The sequence below is a fragment of the Pygocentrus nattereri genome, chromosome 23, assembly GCF_015220715.1.
Source record: "Pygocentrus nattereri isolate fPygNat1 chromosome 23, fPygNat1.pri, whole genome shotgun sequence".
Classification (NCBI taxonomy): Eukaryota; Metazoa; Chordata; class Actinopteri; order Characiformes; family Serrasalmidae; genus Pygocentrus; species Pygocentrus nattereri.
The window spans coordinates 4,987,345-4,992,344 of NC_051233.1; the positions used below are offsets into that span (position 1 = coordinate 4,987,345).

Sequence of the window (5,000 nt, forward strand, 5' to 3'; positions counted from 1 at the left end):
GGGGTGTGTGGAGTCAGTACAGCTTAGAACAGATCATTTCAGTGGATGATGGTTCAGTTATGTTCCCTGACCAAAGGTACTGAGATGGACCCTTGAGGGTCCCACCCCAGTGACTTTAGTACCTTTTTTTTGTGAGGTTTTTCAGTTTTTGACATAATTTGAAAATACCCGTTGCTCTTTACACTGTACATAAATTTCATGATGAATGGACCAAAACAGATGGTCCGAAACGACTTGGAAAAAAATCTGGTTCCATTGACTTCCATTGAAAGTACAGTAGGTTTTTTGCTTCTCCTGTAAAGTTACCATTTTAGAGAAACGAGGTTTTATTCTGAGAACAGTGCTGTACTGATCTGATACTTTTTCTTTAAAAGAAAACCATTAAGGTCTAAAATGAGCCGTTTTAATTGAAGCTCTCCACTTAAGAGCCTCTAAAAGTAGGCTATGATGCTCTCAAACTACCCAAGCACTCCTCAGACACACAGCTAACAACACGACATCACACCGCACGAGTGAGTCCTGTTTCAGGTCAGATTTGTTGGATCCTGTTCATTCACGTTTCTCCTCCAGCGTTTTCTGCTGATATCAGCCTGATACTGATACCCACTGATAGCAGCATCCATTCTCACATTTATCCATCAGCTTTCACATCCAAATCATCTCCTCTTTTCTACGCTCACTGTTCATTTTATCGGCTCCACTGACTGGATAGGAGCTCTTTGCAGTTCTACAGTTATAGACTGACTTTGTTACCTCCTTTTACCCTGTTCTTCAGTGGTCAGGGCCCCCACAGGACCACCACAGCACAGGTTTGATGTGGGTGGGGGATCGTTCTCAGCACAGCACTGATGACACTGATGCGGTGGTGGTGGTGTTAGTGTGTTTTGGGCTGGTACGAGTGGATCAGAGACTGCAGTGCTGCTGGAGCTTTTAAACACTGTGTCCACTCACTGTCCACTCTATTAGACACTCCTACCTTGTCGGTCCACCTTGTAGATGTAAAGTCAGAGACGACAGCTCATCTGCTGCTGCACAGTTTGTGTTGGTCGTCCTCTAGTCCTTCATCAGTGGTCACAGGACGCTGTTGGCTGGATGTTTTTGGTTGGTGGACTGTTCTCAGTCCAGCAGTGACACTGAAGTGTTTAAAAACTCCAGCAGCACTGCTGTGTCTGATCCACTCGTACCAGCACAATACACACTAACACACCACCCCCATGTCAGTGTTACTGCAGTGCTGAGAATGATCCACCACCCAAACAGTACCTGCTCTGTGAGGGTCCATGGGGGTCCTGACCACTGAAGGTTTGGAGTTGGTATTTTAAGTTGTTTTGTTTCTGGCTATCTAATTTAATATAGGAGAGAATCTGGAGATCACAGCACAAACCAGCAGGAATGGCTGTGCAATAAAGCAGCTTTGGGATTAGGGCTGTCCCAATCATGAACATTTAACAGATGACTAATTGTCATGCAAATAATTGCGGTTAATGATTTAATTGTCTGTTTTCCAGCATTTTACGAGGCCTGTGTGCTTAATAATAGTGTAGTAATGTACACAAACTATTATGATGAAGAACGTCATATATATATAATACACTTGTTGCCAAAACTGATCACTCACTCTTCCAAATCACTGAATTCAGGTGTTCCAATCACTTCCATGGCCACAGGTGTATAAAGCCGAACCCCTAGGCCTGCAGACTGCTTCTACAGACATTAGTGAAAGAATGGGTCGCTCTCAGGAGCTCAGTGAATTCCAGCGTGGTGCCGTGATCGGACGCCACCTGGGCAGCAAGTCCAGTCGTGAAATTTCCTCACTACTAAATATTCCACAGTCGACTGTCAGTGGGATTATAACAAAGTGGAAGCGATTGGGAACGACAGCAACTCAGCCACGAAGTGGTCGGCCACGTAAAATGACAGGGTGTGGTCAGCGGATGCTGAGGGGCATAGTGCAATGAGGTCACCAACTTTCTGCAGAGTCAGACCTCCAAACTTCATGTGGCCTTCAGATCAGCTCCAGAACAGCGTAGAGACCTTCAGGGAATGGGTTTCCATGGCCGAGCAGCTGCATCCAAGCGCAATGCAAAGCGTGGAATGCAGTGGAGTAAAGCGCCGCCACTGGACTCTAGAGCAGTGGAGACGTGTTCTCTGGAGTGACCAATCATGTTTCTCCGTCTGGAAATCCGGTGGACAAGTCTGGGTTTGGCGGTTGCCAGGAGACGGTACTTGTCTGACTGCATTGTGCCGAGTGTAAAGTTTGGTAGAGGGGGGATCATGGTGTGGGGTTGTTTTTCAGGAGATGGGCTCAGCCCTTAGTTCCAGTGAAAGTTCCAGTTAAACCTTCAGCACCAAGAGATTTTGGACAATTTCACGCTCCCAACAATGTGGGAACAGTTTGGGGACGGCCCCTTCCTGTTCCAACATGACTGCGCACCAGTGCACAAAGCAGGTCCATAGACACGGATGAGCGAGTTTGGTGTGGAAGAACTTGACTGGGTCCTGACCTCAACCCGATAGAACACCTTTGGGATGAATTAGAGTGGAGACTGTGAGCCAGGCCTTCTCATCCAACTTTTTTGATATAATTTGAAAATACCTGTTATTTTTTTACATTGTGTGTAAATTTTATGGTGAATGGTCCAACAGAAATGACCTAAAATTACTTGGAAATAGATCTAGTTCCACGGACTTCCATTAAAAGTAAATTTTTTCCTTCTCCTGTAAAGTTAACATTTTGGAGATACAAGGGTTTTTTTCCGACAACAGTCACACACACACATATATATATATATATATATATATATATATATATATATATATATATATATATATGTAATTACTGAGAATGCTGTCTTTCACTGGATTGTATAAGTTGGGAATTGCAGGTTTTCTTTGAATGCTGGTTTTTCTACCGTACCGAACGGCAGCATTTCCTCGTCTATAAGCCACGTTACACTGTAGGTTAAAGTGCGCCATCTGGTACTGTTGCGTTGATATTTAGATACTGACAGCCTGCGGAATAGCCAGCTGCTGGGAAGAATCTGATAACGTGGTTGTCTTTCCAAGTTCGGCGAATGTGCAGATGGTTTCTCTGGCTTGATGTATTTGCACCTTCTACAGCCACCATGTTATTGCAAACCTGACCAATCGCCTCCACTAAGTGTTGATTCTCCTTTTCACTTGACTTGAAACAAAAAATGTGCCCAGAGTGGTGATGTGGTGTTGTGGTGTGGTGACCTGCACAACACGTACTAACACACTACCACCACATCAGTGTTACTGCAGTGCTGAGAATGATCCACCACCCAAATAGTACCTGCTCTGTGAGGGTCCATGGGGGTCCTGACCACTGAAGAACAGGGTAACAGAGTATCAGAGAAACAGATGGACTACAGTCTGGAACTGTAGAACTACAAAGACCAGCTATACAGTAAGTGGAGCTGATAAGATGGACAGTGAGTGTAGAAACAAGGAGGTGGTCATGATGTTACGCCTGATCAGCATATGGCACTGAATCATGATGCAGATTAGACATGATGTTCTGGACCTTTGCTTGAGGATATTTTCCTCTAACTGGACCTTACTGAATTTTGATTAAAGACCCCTTCCCTACACCCAAAACAGAATTCAAATGCAGGAATCAGAAATGCAGAGCTGTTGTTGGTCACGTAGGTTTGCTCAGGACACACGCACGGTCTCAGTCTGGCGCTGACTGCAGGACATAGGCGGGGGAGCTGGAGAGCACTCCTCTGCTCAGGAGGACGTATTTGATCCTGCTGCCTCCCACTGGACTCATTAACGAATTAGAAACCCAGGCCCATTCATTAAAACTATGGAGACAAGGAGAGATGGAAAATGATGATGCGTGGACATGCACTCTGGATGTCAGAAGTTTGGGGACGCCTTGTCTCTTGTGTAATTTGAAAGCTTTCGTTGTTACATTGCAATTTAATAAGCTAGACCACTGGGAAAAGTAGGAGCCCACTGATCATGAACTTTCAGGCCCCATTCCCATTCCTTCAAGGGGTTGTAGGGATTTATTGATAAAATATATCCTTGAGTTATCGCTAATAAAAGGTTTGCAGCAATTATTAATTTAGAAACTATTAGAGTACAGAGTCATTGTAACTAAGGCCCAGGCAGCCTTAGGTAGGAAAGTTAGGCCGAACGCTTTCAGGCGACAGGACGTCTCTGAGCAGATAGGAGCTGTAAGAAAAACGGCCTTTTCATTAAAATACAAGTCAGCTTTTAGTGAGGTAACAGATAAGCAGCGAGCAGGAAAGGGTCGTAACTCTTATATAATTAAAAAAGCCATTATGGAGAAGTCATAAAATTGGTTCTTTTGTCAGAGAAAACATAGAGATGTCAAAAAGTAATTTTAACATAGTGAATATAGTGACAGCCAGTGGGAACCCTAGGACGGTCGGGGAGGAGGAGTGAAGACAGCGCCCCAGGGAGGAGCACTGACCATATTCGAAAAACGTTATAAAAACTGATGGAATGTGCTGAGTCTTTGCATTGTTGGCGATCCGGAAGCCGCCTTGTCACCTGAAACCTTATAAAAGCTGTTTACAGTGAAATTAGTCGTCTTGCTCAGTCCTATTTATCAACATTGTGGTTATGCCTTATCAGCTTTATTATGTAAATTATAAAGCATTAATAAGTTTAATTTAATTTTTAAAAAATGCTTATTTTCAGCAGGGTGTGTCCTTAATTTTGGTTCTGGTCAATAACCATAACTTTCTTTTTTTGGTGCATCAATTTATATTTTAAATGACTTTAAATGACTTTTAAATGATCATTTCAGGCTTGGCAGGTCGACTTGTAGCAGTGCAGACACAATATTTGAATGTTTTTTTTATCTTGAGTCAGTAAAGCTGCCTCTTTCAGTTTTGACAAAAAGGAAGCTTACATAGTGTTGCTTTATATAATGATGGTTAAGATGAATTGAAAACATAGTAAAATATAGTACTTACTAGTTTTCCAGAGGCATCTTCCGG

General features: G+C 43.3%; 1 protein-coding gene across 6 annotated transcripts in view; it reads left to right on the forward strand.

Annotated features, from left to right (window-relative positions):
• Positions 1-5,000, forward strand: part of rgs3a (regulator of G protein signaling 3a) — a 318,323-nt gene that overhangs the window by 203,796 nt on the left and 109,527 nt on the right. The gene's annotated exons all lie outside the window — the stretch shown is intronic.